This window comes from Myodes glareolus, chromosome 3 (genome assembly GCF_982192425.1).
Source record: "Myodes glareolus chromosome 3, mMyoGla1.1, whole genome shotgun sequence".
Classification (NCBI taxonomy): Eukaryota; Metazoa; Chordata; class Mammalia; order Rodentia; family Cricetidae; genus Myodes; species Myodes glareolus.
The window spans coordinates 8,407,003-8,427,148 of NC_142028.1; the positions used below are offsets into that span (position 1 = coordinate 8,407,003).

Sequence of the window (20,146 nt, forward strand, 5' to 3'; positions counted from 1 at the left end):
GACAGAAAAGCAGTAATCAGTTGTACCTGGAACTGGGACGCGACAACGCACTTCTTCACTAACTGGTTTTCGTTCGAGATGCTTAACTTCGTGCTCCTCACCTTCTCCTCCAAGCTTTCCGTTCTTTCGCTTCTCTTCCCTTCTCTTTCGAACTTACTACTGGCCCAGGTTGGCCACAAGCTTCTGATAATTCCCCTGCCGCAGCTGTCCAAGTACTAGGATTACAGGTCTGAGCTACCTGTACTCTGGCAGCGATCTAGAGAAACTTTCCTCATGCGTCCCTTGTAGGTCTCAAGAATTCCATGATCAGAAAAAGACACAGGCAGGAGACTCCACAAACAATGTGCACTGATGTGGACTTCCTCCCTTCATTTCTCTTCTCAGAGCTGGGGTTTTGGAGATCTGTCAGTCCCCACTGTGCCCAGTTTCGATTCATTCTACCCTGTGTTGAATGAATCATTCAACCAAGGATTATGTTGTTGAGGAGGCTTCAATGGCCTTTACATGACACAGGCATGTACTGAGTTCTCCACAGGCCAACGCAGGTACTTCATTCAGACAGTTCTGAGTCTGTGCACTTCTCTTTTCCGACTCGGGGCTGGTTATAAGTGGTAATTCACCTTCCGTATCCTCATTTGGCCGAAAAAGATCCTGAAACTTTTGTCAGTTCCAAAATTCCCTTTGCAGGTTGTTCTTAGCGATGCTGCGCATCTAGGGGCGCTGCTCCTGGCGACACAGTGCTGCTCTTCCGGTTGTAGCTACAGAAACTCTGCACGTTTCCCCTCTTTTTAACCACTTCTCAGCTTTAGTTCTTTGGCTGATCTGTTGTCAGGTTTTGAAATTGGAGAATTCATAGGGAGGGGCCCACAGTGAAGGTGGAAGGAGGACGGGGACCCCAGGAGCCGGTTATTCCAGAGTGAGAGAGCGGCTGACTAAGGACAGTGAGAACAGGAATGTGTGTTCACCGTTTCTCGTCACCACCTGCGAGAATCCAGAAGTTCCCCAGGCCCTCCCAGTGGGAATGCTTGCTTCCTAGGAACAGGAGGACTTGTCACTTCTCCACCTGGACTTCTAGCTCCCAAGTCGGACAGCCAAAGGCGGAGCTATGGACCTGAAACCATAACCAAGTGTTGCCATTAGAACTTTAAACTTAAGGAGGCCATGTCAGAGCAGGGATGGGAGAAAGGGTGGCTTTCAGCAGGATTTAGACCCTCTCATTTGGTTAGCAGGGCTTTCCATCTCAAAGGTGTATAGAGTCGCTGGAGACAGCGAATTCAGAAATAGGACATCGGCTGCAGTGTAGAAAAGTCTAGGGAGTCAGGACGGTGGTAGTGCTTGGGAGACTGAGGCAAGAGGTTCGCCATGTGCTAAAGGCCAACATGGGCTCCCTAGTGAACACCAGGCCCACGTGAACGACAGTACCAGACTGCCTCGGAAGAACATAAATGAAAAGGAGGAAGGGGAACTTAGAGGGAAAACGATTCCTTCGGTTAACGGTGACAGCATGGACTCAGAGTTTACCTCAGCAATAGCGCCATGCCGGGAGAACATTAACGTATTGCACACCACTTAAATGCCCCTCCACCACAGCTGCGATGCTCACAGTATGAACTCATGGTTAGATTTGACCGTCTTGTGCGACCCTCGCCCTTATCACTTGCTTTCTTTTCTTTCTTAAACATTTGTCTTTATGGTTTTTTAATTATTTCTGTGGGTGTGTGTCTGTGGGTGGCCATGTGCTTGGAGTCCGCTGCCCATAATGGCTGGAAGAGGGCAGTGGGTTTCCTGCAGCTGGAGCCGCAGGTGGTTGTACGCCCCTGATGTGTGTGCTGAGAACTAGACTCGGTTCATTTGCAAGGTTTCACCGGCTCTCTAGCCTTTTCAACAATAAATTCTGTTTTTATCTTTTGTTTCATTTTCTTTTGGTTAGTTTTCTCTATTCCTTTATGGCAGAAGAGAAGTTGTGTGGTATTTGAAATCAGATAAAACCACACAGCAAATTGAGCTGACAATTGTGAGCCTGCTGCCTGGTTACACATTTTCTTTATGGTTTTTCCTATTATCCATATTTAAGAATGAACCATGTGACAGAAGGCAGTGTTAATATGAGGGGGTCAACCTTGACTGGCTGAGACCTTAGTACCACAAGATTAAGCCAGTGAACAAGGTGCCTCGTTGAAACTTGTCATTTAGTCACGGCTGCCTCTGTGGCAGGAGGGCAGACCCCATAATGATTATGTATAGGAGATGCGTTCATTCACTTTCTCTCCCTAGCTCTTAAACATCGAGCCTGCCTTGAGATAAAAGTTAGTCATGTTTGTTGATAGCCCTAAACTAAAACACTGTGTTCTGGGTGTTAATAAGAACTTCACAAGCAGAGATAAGGTATAAAAAGACAGGTACTTGAGTACTTTCCCCAAATGAGTCTAAGTAGCATTGACTTATATATACATATAAATGTGTATGCATGAACATCAAAGCCTGGTATCAATGAGTGACAGGGACATAAGTGACAATAGTTTGTGAGCATACACTTTTTTAAATAGAGTTTTTAAAATTTATGAAAGTTTTTTCTTTTTTATTGATTATTGAGCTCTACATTTTTCTCTGCTCCCCCCACCACCTCTCCCCTCCCCGCTTCAACCCTCCCCCAAGGTCCCCATGCTCCCAATTTACTCAGGAGATCTTGTCTTTTTCTACTTTCTACTTCCCATGTAGATTAGATCTATGTAAGTGTCTCTTGGTGTCCTATTGTTGTCTAAGTTCTCTGGGATTGTGGTTTGTAGGCTGGCTTTCTTTGCTTTATGTTTAAAAACCACCTATGAGTGAGTACATGTGATAATTGTCGTTCTGTCTCTGAGCATACACTTTTAAATGCAGTTAGCTTGGTAGCCCCTCCCCAGGCTGTGAATCCCCATCTGTCTGGATAAACACTGGTCTTGGGTGAGAAGGGTCTCTTCCAGCATCTGTATGGCTTTGGGGAAGTTGCCTCCATGCCTTTGGGCAAAGGGACCTAAGAGCCCCTGAACAAGCTTCCTGTGTGTCTGAGATCATCTCTCTGGGGTCCACAGGAGAACCCAAGAAGCAACTCGGAGTGACTCTTGTGAGTTTTTCATAAAGCTTCAGCCTGAGAGGTGACTCTCATATACGGAGTTCTCAGGGGGTCCTGAGGGCAACTGGTGATGGCCATTAGCAGCGCTTCAGTTCACGGTGACACACGCTGTATGTATCACTGCTCCCGTTGGTACGTCTGCTCAGGACTATCACACTGTGGTGTCCCATGCTGAGTGGAGCAAGGCAGTCCTGCTCCTGAAGAGACTTCTCTCCTAAGGAAGACTTAGAATTTGAGTTTGTGACTTCAGAGTCCAGACACTCAAGATCTGTGTGAACTGGGTGCTCAAGTCCTTTCCTCCAGACCAAAGGATTTTAAAGGGCTTCTGAAATACACTGCAGTAGGCAGGTGGAACAATATTTACTTGTTTATCCAAGCTCAGAGGTTACTTAACTTTTTGGATGCATGTGCAGTGTAGGTGTGTGTGTGTGTGTGTGTGTGTGTGTGTGTGTGTGTCCACATGCATGTGGGGGGCAGGTAATGTCTGGTGGTATTGCTCACAAGCTATGCATTTTATGGTGTTTTTTGGGATGGGATTCAGACAGGCTGAATGGCAAACAAATCCCAGGACTCCAGTGGCCTCTGCCTCCCCAGCACTGAGATTACAAACACATATCACCACAGCCAGATTTTAACATGTCAGGCTTTGAGCCCAGGCGCGCGTGCTCCCGTGGAAATGCCTTTATGACGTCACATCACAATGTTGGAGCACTCCTTTAGACTCTTGCTCATGCAACGTGCCATTACACAGAGAACTTGCTAATCTTTGACCTAACAAATAGCATCAATCTGTGGAAGGCAGTGGTTTGTGTGTGTGTGTGTGTGTTGGGGGAGTGCGTGGCAAGCAGAGAGGGCCCAAGCTGTTAAGAGTTCTAGCTGGCTCTGCTAGAATACCCTTTGGTTTGCAGAACCCGTGAGAAATGCTTATAGCCACCTGTGACTCTGGTTCCAGGAATCCAAAAACCTCCTCTGATTTACGTCAATGTGACAGACACAGGGGAGGTCAGGACCCCACTCCATGGGGACCTAGGGTACCAAGGAATAAGTGACATTCCTTCCGGGTTTACATAAGGATGCGGTGGTATCCCTTATAAGTGCAGTCATCCAGGGAAAGCATAGAGCCTCCACGGGACTAGAGTCCGCCCATAGTGCAATCCCACTGTGAGAAATGGTCAGTGTATCTTGTTCCCAGTGAGCCATGTCAAATGCGCTTGCCCATCTGCCAGACACCAGGCTGCACTGCGGTCACAGGGGAACACTGCACGGTAGCATACAAGTCATAGCTCTCTAAAATGGTGTCACCGTTGTGCATCGTGGGCCTTGTGTCAGCCACTGTGCCAGGCTCTAGCACAACAGTGCCCATCTTTCTCTCTCAGATCCCATCGTCTCAGGTTCAAGACGGATTGCCTCAACAATACCGACAGAACCTGCAGGTCAGATTGCTGATGCATTAAACACGACAGTCAAAGTGCACACGGCTTCCCCCGGCAATAAAAGAGAAAACAAAACCCAGATTGGTCAAGAGGGAGAATGTTCACTGAGCATGTGCCAGGTGCATGTATGGGAGGTCTACAATTCAGCAAACAAAGGCAAAGCAAAATGCAGGACTTAGACCCAAGTGCACACATATTGTATGATGGGAATTATGACGGGGTCCTAGGCAATAGATTAGATTTCCAGCACCCACATGGAAGCTTACAACCATCTACAGTTTCAGTCCCAGGGGATCTGACACCTCTTTTAGCCTCTGATAGCTCTGCATACATGTGCTACACATGTATTTATGCAGGCAAAACACCCATACACATAAATTGACTAATTTGAAAATTTTAATTCAGGGGTGTGTGTGGGGTGTGTGTGTGTGTGTGTGTGTGTGTATGTGTGTGTGTTAGGAAACTGTAACCATCCCCTGTATTGACTGCAGCTTCTCCAAATGGCTCATGATGCGATTATAGTATCAGCATAAACCGGGCATGGAGACATATTATGGATATACTTTTAAATGATGCATTTTCTTCCTAAAATGACTTGGTAATGTCTACAAACTCATTTTCTCTTAACGAGTGACAGGGAGGTTGGTGGCTTTTTAACAAGGTTTAAGTAATTACTGTATCTTCTCACATTTTTCCCCCATTTTGGTACACTCTAAGATTTTGGGAATTTCATGATCTTTGAGAAGTTTGGTCCTTTGTTTATGACGATTGTGTTTATTGCTTTCTAGTCCTTTGATCTCTCTGCTCTAATTTGCCCACACGAACAGCTTGAGATGATGTAGGGAGGATGTGATCTGAGGCTCTGTATAATATCACAGCTCGCCTGTCAGAAATCTGACATATTGCAACTAAAACTGACATCCCCAACCAAAATACCCGTGTCTGTAATGCTAGACCCCAAGAGGAGACGTATAGACGGGGTTCTGCCTTTGTTTCACAGGGCCAAACTCGGACTTCTCACTTTCCTAATGGGCTCCTGTGGCCGTCTTTTCTGTCCCCCGCCCCCAACTCTTTCATGTAGGCCTATGTCCTCTCAGCGATTCTGTAATTATTTTTGTTTTACATAGAGAGAAACATGCCCCCCTTTACATATGGTGTTTTTGCTTCCCGCAGACAGAACGAGACAGACGCCATCCTTTGAAATTCCAAAGCTTGTTCGGTTTTTCGCTCTTATGCTTATAACCCGAGTCTCTCTAAAATGTCCTGACCTAAAACACTTTATTGTTTCATTACTATATTCACGCCAGTGAAGACACAGCTGCTTTCTTAGAGATGGCTGGGAGTGCAGGGTAGGAAGGCAAGCTCTGAGAAACCCAGCCTTAGAAAGTCAATCTCAGATCGTGAAACACTGGTTTAACCACTGCTCTTGACAACTTAACACGACAGACTGAAATATAAAAGCCGATGCAAGTGGGATCAATGGATTATCTAAGTCCCGGGATGTCTTCCTGTAAATGAGGAGACCTGACAGAGTGTGTGTGTGTGGGGGGGGGGGGGCGCATTGTGCATCCCCTGTCAGACGCAAAGCATAAAGTTTTCAGAGATTAGCCCTGAGTGGGTGTGGGCTACCTGTGCACCAAGCAGAGAGACAAGCATCGCAAGGGAATGAGGTGGTAGGAGGGGGTCAAAGGAAGAGCAGGGCTTGCATGTACAAACTCGGGGGCTCTGTAACCACGGTGGTATAAAGTGATGCTCTGTGCAGATCAGCCGCAGCGTGTCCCTGGATGGCGGGAGGTTCATCCAGGGGATGGCCCGATTACTGCTTTATCTTGTCACGGTAAATTAACATGGCAGTGCGGGGCTAAACAGTGCTGACCTCTTCATCTGGGGGAAGTGCTGCCTAGGAGAAAGATGGCATTTAAGTCTCTCTCTCTCTCTTTCTCTCTCTCTCTCTCTCTCTCTCTCTCTCTCTCTCTCTCTCTCACACACACACACACACACACACACACACACACACACACACAAACACACACACACCACTACCACCACCTCTATCACAAAACACCTTCTTATACTCTTTAACAGTTTAGAGTTAGTTAGACCATTATCTAACTTCAAATAATCTTAGAAAAATATATTTTCTGTTGCAATGACAACAGATCGGTTTTGAGTAGATGAAATGGCCATTTGGAAAGAAAGATGCGATTTTAGGTTATTTGGCATTGTAAGAGTGATGCTATCACCACACAAGGCATGATTTACCTTCTTTGCATTTGTGAAGGGTCAGGATGCTGCACATGTTTGCCCTTTGACCCTCAACTGGTGGCAAAGAGGTGGTGCAGTGAGGCCCAACCCCTCATGAGGGAGGGCCCCACCCACAAGAGAAATACCAGGAGTGTGCCTTACAGGGAGGAGCCAGTCTCTCCATTCTTACCAGGTACTCTCGTTCCTTTCCTGGGAGACAGACAGTCAGGCAAAGGTACAAACACCACTGTGAAATGAAGCAAGGCTTCAGAGCTCACTTCTGTGGCCATTCCGTCAGACTCCCACTGTGCCTTCTATGTGTCTTCCAAAATACATGCATAGGAAATAAAATTAACAAATTGTTATCTGTCTTAAAATACTGACAAATCCATCAAAATTTGGTGTGGGATTTGGCTGACCAAATGGACTAAGGAGGGATCTAAAGGCCCACAGTGTGGTTCTCCCTCCTTGTGCCCAACCCTAGAGTGCATCTCAGAAGGAAGCCCTTCCTCACCCACCACCAGAAAAGGTATTTCTCTTTTCTTTTTTACCCTGAGTTTCAAATCACATTAAAGGCTGTAAACTGAGCTCTGAGAAATCTGTGAAGCCCTTAGTCGCTCTGATTTATGGACTAGGACTGTTTTTTAACCTGGAGACAATGTCCCAAGCTCTCATTACATTCCCCAAGAGGCCTGAGTAGCCAGAATAAACCATGGCTTCTTGGTGTTCCCTCCTGTCTCGGGCTATCACCCGGGCACATCTGCAAACGGGACCAAGTGTGGAGCAAAGAAAACACTCACTCCCAGGCATCCTGCTGGAAATCCTCCTGGCTTGTTCTGGGGCTTTCCCCAGAGCACCCATGCTGGAAATGGTTCATTCCTGGCCAAGTAGATTTGCTCCCGGACCTCGAATTTCCCACTGCTTGATCTGTATCTTCACTATGATTTGACTGAAATTCCAGTTTGCTTCCCTAGTGTCCTGAATCCAGTGTGCAGGCCCTGGAAACACAGGCTACATTTAGCTTGAGAGAGTACTGCCTGGGGCCAAAGCACGGGTTTCTCTCTCTGTTTTTAAGTTGTTTTACCCCTGACCCCTGTTCTCTCTAAGCCGTCTCATGGAGTCAACTTACTACTGCCTGAACTGCTAAAAAAAAAAAACATCAGGATGAAAACAGCGAGCTAGTTCAGTTCATCCTGTTCCCCTGGTGCCATGTCAGAAACTACGCAGGACTGTCACTGTCGCAATAATTTGTATATTTTCAGTATCATTGTAAACATTATGCAATTTCAAACAAAAGAAAAACAGCCAAAATTCTCACCAAATTTCCTTTGTATACTTTGTAATATTTTATAGTAAATAGTAAAAAGTGACTTTTTAAACCAGTCTCTTGCAATTTTCAACAATGTCTTTCTTGAACATTTTTGACTCACATTGAGACATTCAGGACTTAGAGGAACAATCTTTATCTTCATTGCGAATCCATAGTTATTTAGTAAATAGATTTAATGAGTACAGTATGTATCCATCTATTAAAACCATACCTGATTTGTTAGCTATAAATGAGCTTCAGTGAAGAGTGGCTACAGCTATCTCCAAGGAAACAGCCCATTGCTAGGTGATGGAAGATTGTGATGATGTCACTGTAGAAGACAACCTTAGAGCCAGGACGAATGACCAGGGGAAAGGCAGAAGAAGCCCCCAGAATGGAGACTGATGGAAGGCACAGAGGCATGCAAAGAGTAGAGGCTAATTATGCTGGTGATTAGTTTTGAGGGGATTCTTAACGTTTAGAAAGTTAGTGTCCATTGTTTTTCACAAAAGGAAATTTATCCTGGCATGGCGTGTCCCAATCTAATCCCAGAGCTAGGCAGGCAGAGAAGAAACGGAGTGAGTGTAGCGAGCTAAAGCCCTGAGTGTGGGCTGCACAGCAAGACACTGTCTAGGGCAAAAATAAAATAGAATAAAACCAGAGAATGTAAAGTAATGGGGGAATAAAAAAAATAGAGGTATCTGAAATGAGAAATCAAGGAAACAAGAGGTAAGAGAAGTTGTCAATTTTCACACTAAATATAAGTAAGTAAACTTTCTTTTTAAAAAATTTCTCTGGTTTTGTTGAATGTTAATTAATTTCCCTTAAGGACAGATGTAGAATAAAGTAGCACAGAATGCTAAAGTATAAGAAGAAATGAAAATAGAGTAGGCACCCAGAGATGGAACCCAGGCATGGTATGGTTGTCACCAGACAAGGTGGAATGGGATAGATTCATCTTACGTGGCTACATAGGCATAAGTGATGAGTATTTGTGAATCAATGGAAAATGGAAAGAAAGCTGATTTGGTGATAGTTAAAGAATAGTACAGAAAGGTTTAAAATATGTTTTATCTTTGTAGTTTGGATTCTGTGGAACAAAAAGACAAAATTGACTTATCATGTAGCTCACATGAGCACATGTAAGAGACTACACTGGTAAATGGTGTTGACAGAGGCTTCCGTCCTACCTGGTCCTGCAGCCGTTCAGTCCCAAAGAAACACAGAGAGGACTACATTAATTATTAGCTGGTCGGCATGGTAGCTCAGGTTTTTTTATTAACTAATTCTTATACCTTACATTAATCCATAATTCTTGTTTGTGTTAGCCACGTGGCTCAGTACCTTTTAACAGCGAGGCCTTCTCATCTTGCTTGCTCTGTGTCTGGGTGATGACTGCAGACTGATCTTTCCTCTTTCCAGAATTCACCTGTTTTTGTTGCCTTGCCTATACTTCCTGCCTGGCCGATCAGCATTTTAATAAACAAGTATACAAGACAAATCTTTACAGGGTACAAGACCATTGTCCCACAGCGAAATGGTTCTTGGCAAATAAGAAAAGGTCATTAGACCCCTTTAAAACAGGAGTCTGGATATAATGTATGAAACCTCATAGGAGAGGTTTAAGAATACAATGACTGTGGTAGTGTATAATTCTAAGTGCCCTCAGTCTTAACTGGAACATTTTAAGAAGCAATCTCACAAGATGCCAGTGACAGGCAGGTGCTTCCAACTCTAGGAAAAGAGAAGCCCCATGCTGTCTGTATAAAACATTTTTCAATACTAAAAAAACTAAATTGAGCTTTTCCACAGTTGGTACAATTTGTATTTTCCCTTTCGCCAAAACAGAAGACTGGAAACAACTGTTTACACCACACTGTTCTCCATCCTCTGCAGTTGATAGACGGCTGCATCCACTGCATTAACACTCTCTATCTTCCAGTTGATAGACAGCGGAATCCACTGCACTCTTCTCCATCCTCTGCAGTTGATTGACAGCTGCATCCACTGCATTAACACTCTCTATCTTCCAGTTGATAGACAGCGGTATCCACTGCACTCCTCTCCGTCCTCTGCAGCTGATAGACACTCTCTCTACCTTGACTGTATTTTAAGAAGTCTGAGGGCTTCCCCAGACTTGATTTGAGTTTAAATATTTTCCTTTGATTCACATCTCACAAGTTCTGCATCTACTCTTTACCTCCATGAACTCATCTTAGGATCAATACATTCTTGGAGTCATCTCTCCAGTGCCACACTGTGGTTTGAAGCTGCTTATTCATGTCACAGCCATCCAGACTCCTGAAATAATCACACAGAAATCTGTACTAATTGCAAGACTGTTTGGCCAGTAGTTTACATGTATTTCTGACTAACTCTTATATCTCAACCCATTTCTATTTATCTGTGTATTTCTATGTGGCTGTGGCTTACCAGCAAGGTTTCAGTGCATCTGTCTCCAATGGGGCTACATGGTACCTCTCTGACTCTGCCTTCTCTTTCCCAGCATTCAGTTTAGTTTTTCCTGCCTATCTCTCTTCTGTCCTGTCATAGGCCCAAGCATCTTTTTTATTCATTAACCAATAAAAGCAACACATATACAGAAGGGAATCCTACATCACTCCACTCCCTGCAACAGCAACTTCCATAAATTCCCTTCTGGTGTACTTTAAATATTAAAAAAATCTCTTTAATGTCATAGCTTTCAAATATTGGGTAAGATCTCTTTTGTCTTGACTGAACCCTTGTTTTGAAAGTTTATCATCCTTATGTATGTGCCTGTGTGTCTGGAATATGCATGGCCTCAGTTCTCATGTGCAGGTCAGAGGACTCTTACTGGAATCAGTTCTCTCCTTCCGCCATGTGGTCCCTGGGGACTGAGTCTAGGTTGCTAGATTTGGTCACAAGTACCTTTACCCACCAAACCATCTTTCTGTTCCTTTACCTCTCTCATCTGAGGAATACTTTGGAAAGAAAATAGTTCTAGTGATCCCTCTCATCAAGGTTCCCAAGAGCTGTGTCAATGTTTAAGTTTCTGCACCCTGCCAACTGAATCTCCAGAGCCCATAGCCCACAGAGGACAAGGAATGGCATTGAGATGCACCTCCTCTTTGGGTCGCCATACTGTCTGTTTGTTAGACATTAAGAGATATCTAGTATTCTGCCTTCCTGAACTTCCACTGCATCTCACTGGCAATGGGTTATCTTTCTGTTTCTGAATCCAGGAGAAGGACCCCACCCTCCATCTTTCCTTGTTATTTCTAGTGTGACTTGGATATCTTCATTCTCCCATTCTTCTTATGCCTTCCAGATTGGCTACAAAACAACAGCAACAATGTAAAACCACTTTTGGTGAGTCACCATCTTCCAGAAAATTAACATTTTCAACTGTTTTCTTATGTTGGAAAATCCACCAAAGAACGTCCCAGTCGACAATACTTTCTGCAGTGAACATGCTCCTCAGTGGGGAAGGCCCTGGGAGCAAAGCCTGCTGCAAGTCAGACAGTTGTAATGTTCTATAAGAGGTTCAACAAGGATGGTGCAGCCCCTCATGAATCCCCTAAACATTCACCCTGCCCTTTATGCACGGGTAACAGATCCTTACCACAAGCTGCCCATGTGTTCTCTGGGATGATGTAAAGAAAATAGCACACTCTAAAGCTGAAATAACTCGGTTTCAGGAAAACGTTTCATATGGCGATGATGGTGTCTGAACAAAACAAAACCTCACAGTTCAGGCATTAAGGACAGGATTACATCTGCTGTGCGAATGCAGACCGGTGTGAGCAAGCGGTTAGCTTTCTACGTCGCTGATGATGATGTAGGTCAGTGTTGGTCTTGGAGTTGAGTGTTCGGTAATATGGGTTTAATAATGAAATCAAATGTCAAACCCAAGTACCACTTCCAAGCATATTTGCTTAGTATCTAGGAAAGATGTAACTGGAGAGCATCGCCCCCTCCCCCACTGAGACAAGCTTACATGGGGAAAGTAAATATGGATATGAAATGTGCTTTATTTTAGAGGTTTGGTCAGGAGAGCCATGGTCATTTTGACTCCTTTCTGTAAGTGGGTGAGAACACTTTTCCCCGCTGGTCGAGTCTGAATTTGTCACTGACTGTAAAGGAGATGGGCGGGCATGTCTGTCACCCTCTGATTTCCAGGATGCATCTGGCTAACCTTGCTTCTGAGATTGAAGCCATATGGAGCCTTCAGAATTCTTGCGAAGACAGCCATCTTCCCAACTGTCTAACACGGAGGGCACATGACTAGCTCTATAGCAGAGCCCCCAGCTGTGTCACAGGCTGGTTATTAAGTAGTCCAGCCAAAGAATAATCTAGTATATACATTTGAGTGTGATAAGAAAGCTAGGGGGAGAAAATAAACCCTCAACTAATGTAAATCAATGAACTCATTTGCTTTTAAAGAATTCTGCTGCCAATCTGGGCAAAAGAGAAACAGAGTTTAAAAGCTTTTGTCTGCTTTGCTTAGTATTAAACATTAAAGAGGGTCTAGAGAGATAGCCCAGAGGTAGGAAACATTGGCTCCCCTGGACAATGTCCTCAGTTTGGTTCCCAGCACCCCCATGACAGCTCACAACTGTTTGTAACTTCTAGCACAGGGAATCCAATGCCTCCGTGAGCCCCAGGCATACATGTGCCACACATGGACACACACAGGGAAAACATTCAAATAAAAATAAGCAAATCTTTAGAAAAGACAAACCAACAAGAAATATATGCAAGAATAAATATTCCAGTTTCTAGTGTCATAATGAGAGATCGGAGGCTGTGGGCTCTGTGTTTGCTTATGTCATGATTTTTAGGTGTTAGCAGCAAAAGCTCATGAAAACATTAGTTAGCAAGTTGGTGGCATGCAGGCAGACATAGGTAACGTGCACTAGGTTTGGAGAGAATCAATGCTGGCAACGAGATTAGCCTGCCTAATGCTGCTGAGCAATCAGAAGAGAAAAAGCTGATAGTCAGGGAGAAACTTGCCATTGTAGAATAGGCCAACGTAACCAACAGACACTCTAAAGTCTTTAGCTGGCTGCACACTCCAGGCCCAAAGGACATGCTTTTGATTCCTTTAAAGTCAGAAGAGAGAAGGGAGTGTTTAATATGAAGTGTTTTCACACTCAGGACTAATGTATTTGTTTTCACACTGACTGGGTCACAAAATATAATTCAAAATAGTCTGTTTTATTTATTCATTTATCAAAATAGTCTGTTTTATTTATTCATTTATTCCTTTGGTATGAAGGATGGGAGTTTTCAAAGGCAAAAATTCATAGGGCCCTAGAAAATAATCTCATGGTCCTGGTAGAAGGGTAAAACTCAGAAAGAGTTTCGTTAAAAATGTGTAACAAAGATGTGTTTTGCATGCAGCATCTACCTTTCCGCATCCTCTCTCCCTTTGTGTCCTCCCGTGCTCCGCGTTGGGGCCTGATTTTCTTGTTTAGAAGTCTGTTTGTTGTCGCCTTCCTTTGCTGGCTTGAGTCGCGATTTAAGACGGACCATCTGATCCCAATATTCATTCCCTCACCCAGCGCAAAACAAAGATCAGATTATGTTTCATTTTAGAATTGCACCAATCTCTGCCTGCATCGCATGAAATACAGCAGCTACTTGTGTTACTGGAGATTTTCAGTAACCACATCATGCCACCAATAAGACAATGGAATTTTTTAAGTAAAATAAGGGGAGGGCTATTACTTTAATACTATTTTCTTAGTATATCCCTTTAATCCTCTCATGCTTGCTCAACAGTTTGTTCAGACATGCTGATAAAATCAAGTTCTGACATAATAAAACCTCAAACTAGGTTATTTGTATTTGAAGTGTTTTGGTTTAATATGTGAGCTATACATAGGTGTTTGGTTTCTTTAAATATTTCTCTCAAAGGTGTTGTTTATTATTTTTTGGGGAAAATATATGCCTTCCAGATTTTACTTCATTTAAAAGACAGTAGTCCCTTCTTCTAATGTTGAATAGTTAAGTATTTCTGTTCCATTGGACTAGCTACCAGATTTCCATGGTGGGATAAGGGGATTTCCATATGATCCCCATAATTAGAAAGAGATTACTTTAGTGAGTGAAGCGCCTCATGTATGCACCTCAGCTGAAGAGCGAGCCCCGAATCAGAGCAAATCCTACATAAGGAGCAAGACTGAAAGATCAGCCCAAGCCCAGAGTCCCAGCAAGAGGATAGGAACACAGAATGCTCAAATTGGAGCCTAATCCACGAAGAGGAAAGCTTAGCACCAAGTCCCATTTTCACACCCAAGTTTCAGATCTACATAACAGAGGGACAAGCAGGTGGGGTGTCTGCTGGTGTGAACCTTGATCCACCAACTGCAGTCTTTGACAATGGAAGCGGATCTCTGTGGAGTACCTGGTGGAGCCTAACTAGTTGGGTTGTTCCAGTACTCTGTGCTAAGAGCATATGTGTATCTATATGTATTTTCACATATGCATATATTCCGAAGGAGAATATGAACCTATTATGTGTGATTATGACTGAAGACTTTCTTTGATTTTCATTCTTCCTGCGGTTTGCGTTGTTACCTGCCCGCCTCCCTGGAAGCAGACCACATGGAGTCAGGCTTCTTTGCAGGGGATATGTGTTAGGCACTTGGAAGGCCTCTGGCCTCCCACCAGGGAGCATTTTCCCTGCGATGGAGACAGGAAGCAAGCATCCTTAGAGATGAGGGCCCTTGTTGCGGGTGCCTTTCTCCCTCCTCCACCTCCATCTCCCTCATATTTTAATTGAATCCCACAGGGTTTTCCACAGGGTGTGAAATCAGCAAGCAACAGTTCAACTTTCTCTTCATTCAGGACAGATTTCTTAAGAACTGGTTTCTTCCTTCTATCTTCAGTTATTTCTCCAGTCCACCCCCACCATCCCCGGCCTTATATAACCTGTATGCTTAACTCCCACTCCCACCGTTACTTCCGGTGCTGTATTCTGTCAATGACCTGGACCCTGACTTATAGTGGAAGAAAATATTGGTAAAGGAGGAGGTTGAGTTTCACCTAAGGCTTAAATAGCTTTCTATTCCAGCAATGATAGAGAAGGAAAGTAATTCCACTTTAATTAATGCTTATTGGAAACCTCCTATGTACAAAAATGTGTTCAATGCCTACATGAGGAAGCCACATCTAAATCCACTGAGAACCTATAATGTTGTAGCAAGTTTGAAGTTAACAGGGAAGTCATACCTGAGTCCATGACAATTCTGTGCCAACAAGCGAACTTGAGGCGATCCCTGCCATGGTATGGGAGTTGGTGGGAGAGAGGGCATTACTTTCTGACTGAACAGATGAAAACTCACCTTGTTACCAGAGGAGCACAGTAGAAGGGTGTCTGTTCTGTCCCTAGGGCTTTCACAATGTGGGATAAAGCCTCCATGGAAATGTCACAGTGAATAAAACCTGTTCTCTTAGCTGGTTAGCATGTGCTGGCCTACAGAAGTTCAGCCATGAGGAGACCATCGGCTGAGACAGAAGGGTTTCCTGATGGACTCTGTGTACACTCTTGGGCGGCTTCTCTGAGGTCCGTTGCTTCCAGAATCATCCCCTTGGAGGACCGCAGCATACCTTCAGTGTGCACCTCCACATGACAGATCTGACCACAGCAGTACCACAGCCCCTAGAGGCACACTAGTGGAAAGGGCTAAGATGAGCATCCTTAGAAACTAAGGTATTTAATGTACATCTCCAAGGATGTGTTGATTTGAAAAGGCAAGTTGGGGATGGAAACATTCTACGTGAACAATTGAAATCAACACCCACTGGCAATGAATCCTGTGCAGAGATTTTGTGGCCTTCTAGCTAAAACTTGTATTGTTTGTTTGGGAGGCGGGGACTGAAACCACATGTGTGGACCAGCAGGCAACTTAAGATGGCTGTTGTGGAGTGTGTGTTCAATGGGAGACTACAGAGGACATGCGGACTAAGGACTGTGTTATGCCATTGTTAACTGCATCAGGCAACCCTGGTTTTCCACAGAGCCACCATCAGTGCCATTTTGCTGGCATGTACAGGAGGTGGAAAGTCTAGAATCTGGTGACAATGCCAGTAACAGCAGACATTACTTAGAAGGCTGTGTTCTAATGGGACAAAGTTTAAAATATCAATGGAGAGTTGGAGAGTCATCTCAGCCATTAGGAGCATTCACTGCCTTTGTGGATGACCTAAGATTTGTTCCCAGCACCCACCTCTAGCAGCTCACAACTTCCTATAATTTTAGCTCCCAGAGATCCAATGCTTTCTCGTCTCTGCCAGCACCTACACTAAGGGGTGACCTCCCCCACACACACACATACATAATTAAAAATAAAGATCACTCTTTAAAACAACATCCACAAAGATCAAACTTGAGGATCTGCAAATTCTTGGACAAATTTGGAACTGATCGTCAAATTGTCAGCAAATCATTAAGGGCTTTAGACTTACAAGTGACTTCATTAAAATTGCACTTCACAGATTAAATAATAATATGTGATTTTAGTTTAGACCTAAATTAGTGTTTTGGAAAAGTCCGTCCTATATTAATCTCTACACCTCATCCATCCACAGAGGCGAAACTGAACGGGGATTCTCATTGTTGTGCAAGGGAAAGGCAGGGAGAGAAGCATTCAATTTAAGATCAGCCCTCAGCTCCTCCTGCTTATTAGTAGCGAGACATATAGAGTAAGTATTACAAAATAGAGTCAGATGGATTTTATTTTCTTGTCTGCTATATATCATAAAAGTACTTGCCCAAGGAAGTCGGAGTTAAATTTTACACATGCAACCTCATGCACAAGAAAGGATTTTTGGAAGAGCAGGAAAAGCAAAGAGCATCCCTGCTTCCTTTCCTCACTCAAATATAAAAACGTAACAGTTCATGCTTTCACTGAAACGTTAGCAGTTCATTTTCTACCCAGATTTAAAGTTATTTATTCTGTTCAGGGCAGTCAGAGTGGGACCAAATCTAAGAAGCAATTAGGCAGCTTGGAGAATCCACAGAAAGGAAGCCTGATACTTTGTCCTTCCTCGAAGTGACATTGAGTAGAGCCACAAGTCACCAGGAAATCTGATTAAACCATCTTACATTTAACACAGTCAGAGTTTGTAAACAGTCTTTAAAAGAATGTAAGAAGAATAAAGGAGAGGAGCGAGGCCAAAAGGGGCACAAATGGAAATTGAATTTTCATTTTGTATCTGTTAGGCATTTATTTAATTATGTCTAATATGGACTTGTGATTTGCTGTAAAACTCTCAATTTTTATGTGAACAATGTATTCATAAATAAAATATTTATTTACTGTTGTTTTGTTATTACACTAGCTAGAGTACATTTAAAGATCTGCACTCACAGTAGGAGCTATCCCTGTCTATTGCTTAGGAAAAAAACTCATGCCTTCTCATTGGGATGAATCTTGATGGCTCTTCCATTTCAGCAGTAGCAAATAGTACAGATTCCTAATTTATCTTACTGTAAATACATATGTTTTATGTGTGCCTGTTTTAAAGGCTGGAATGATAGGAATTTTAGGACGATAAAAGTCTGGAAGTAAAGAAGTTGTCTGCTTGTGTCCCTATTTAGTAAATGAGCACAAATCTATGAAATTTTTAACCCTCGTGTTAGACCGGCAACTCTTCTTTTGTATGAGGAAAATGAATGTTTAGCCAGGTCTGAACACTTGCCCTTGACCAAAAATGGGGTTTGAGTTTCAGTTCTACCTGACTGAGAAAATGGGAGCCTTTAAAGAGAGAAGGGAATCAACCTCAGTCTGCAGGTTGTGCAGGCAGGAGACGGCATTCTGCTTCACACTGCTTTATGGATCCGTGCTGAGCTCTGGGGATGCTTAAACGCTACACATTCAGCTGGGAGAACGTGATTCATTCTCTGCTTAGAGATCAGATTTGGAATTGTTCATCTCTCAAGAGATACTTATTAAGCAAATAGTTACTGAGAACTTACAAGTTCCCACAGATCAAACACAGACTGCTAAAGTTTTCTTGGAAGGTACAAGGAAGGGAAAAATGAGGGAGAGCCTAGTCTGGGGAGAGCCAGGAGCAATGCCATGCTCGTGTGACTGTGGAGCTGAGAGTAGGTGTGTATGAGCTTGCATGCCATCCGGAGATCCCACCATCTTCTCAGAAGCCAGGTAGGGGTCACAGAAAGACCTTTCATGATACAACATCAAGGTAATTTCAGAGACAGAGGAAAGAGACAGAGACACACACAGAGAGAAGAGTGTTTAGGAAGAGAAGATGTACAACTATGTCAAGTAGGAGCTCCCTGTTGAATTCGCTTAAGAGCATTGAAGGCTACAACTTGCTCTTTTCCTGGGAAAAGCATGCGTGCCCGTAAAGAGAAGGGAAGAAACTCTGTTTTTGTGTTCAAAGATTTCAAGGCTTTTAGATCTGACCATCACAACGTTTGTGTTTCTTCTAGGACCCAGGATAATGCTTTTCCAAAAGTAGGTTAACAAATCCTGTGAACATGCTTTACTGCTGAGTGTGTTAGACCAGAGCTGGGGGCTAGGGAGTGTTAAATGAACAAAATGCTATTTAGAAATCTGACTGAATCGCTTAGTTTTTACTTGGAAATATAAGTCATAAGAGCAGAAGTGTAAAATGCTGTCAATTAAAAAGAACATAGGAAAATGGCTATGTTAATGAGCGCATTGCAAAACCAAAGTGACACGTTAGAAGCAGCCTGCAGGAGGGAGTGATGGCATCACGAGGGTTAATGCAAACTTTGCTTAGAAATTAGATTAAGGTCAATGAAGTTAATACAATTAGATGGTTCACAATGGTGAGCATATGTGCACCATAGTGGTGAGAAGTACATCAAGAGGACCTGGAGAGATGCAGATTCAAATGGTTTGTTACTTAACTAGAGCCCGACTTTAACCTCCACTTCTACATAGAAAAGAAGTGGCAATATTTCACACATCCTAGTTCTGTTTGGAGAAGATCAGAGAAGGTGCCTCCCAAAGCCCCAGGCGCCCGGGAAAAGCGCTGTTTCGCAGGCGCTGTTTCTGCCATCTTATTCAGTATCTTCTCAGGTTCCAGTGGCGTCTGAGGGGAAACTGTGACAGAACATTCTGGTCTAAGTGTATTCAAGGAATGCCCAGGCCCTACTGCACCAGAGCCATGTGCGTGTGGCCCCGGGAAGAGTCCTGAGTCCAGGGAGAAAGGCTTGCAGTGCCTGAAGCCGTTGGTTTGGAACTGACAGCACCCACATGAAATGTTGGAAGCTGCACATTCCAGGGCCTTTCCAGCTCTGTTCCACCTCACTCGTGAAAGCCTGTGGTCGCGGCTAAGCCCCTGCACAGACCTGCTATTCACAGCCGTTAACATGCACAAGGCTCTATTCACGTCCAGGATGTCAGAGGCACTGTGGCACTGGGTAAGAATTTCACCCTCCTCCGTGAGGGATCAGAATGAGTGAATCTGGAATTGGCCAGAACACACAGGCATGTGCCACATTGCCTCAGGATCTTCATGCTTCGGGACCCCGGGTACCATTGAAATTGTGTGGGTCAAGCCCGAGAGTCCTAGCCAGAGCCCCTGTCAAGGCAGCCCAAGTCCCCCTCATTTATTCCTGTCATCCTGAAAGAACAGAGGGAAAAAAAGGAGTAAATTCATATACATTTAAACCCTGTTCATCAGAAAATACAAGCCTGATTAATCATTTAAATAAAGTTATATCTAGTTAAAAGCCAGAGCTGACATTCCCATCTTAGGCTAATATATGTGACTTGATCATTTTCTTAGATATTCCATTTTTAATTAATTTTTAAATTTGTGTTTGGTTTCTGAGACAGTCTTACCACGTGAGCCTAGCCGGGCTCAAACTTGAGGCAATTCTTGCTCTCTGAGGTAGGATTAAAAGTTTTCACTACTGTCTCTGGTATCCTCGGTCTTCATTGCCCAGACCCCTGTCAGACAGATGGGAGCCTTTGGTTCAGACAGGCAAAATGCGCACAGGTCTCCAGACCCCTCCTACACACAGGCACGGAGTGAGGAGAGCCTGAGCCGGCTCCTGTGCAG

At 43.9% G+C, this 20,146-nt stretch overlaps 1 protein-coding gene and 1 long non-coding RNA gene across 7 annotated transcripts in view; one reads left to right on the forward strand and one right to left on the reverse strand.

The window, feature by feature from the left end:
* Positions 1-20,146, forward strand: part of Sox5 (SRY-box transcription factor 5) — a 982,978-nt gene that overhangs the window by 661,539 nt on the left and 301,293 nt on the right. The window lies entirely within an intron of this gene.
* Positions 4,869-7,878, reverse strand: LOC148122534 (uncharacterized). Its single transcript, XR_015737396.1, has 3 exons — positions 7,590-7,878; positions 6,980-7,111; positions 4,869-6,445 (listed from the first exon to the last, which is right to left on the reverse strand). It is a non-coding gene; the product is annotated as an uncharacterized LOC148122534 (long non-coding RNA).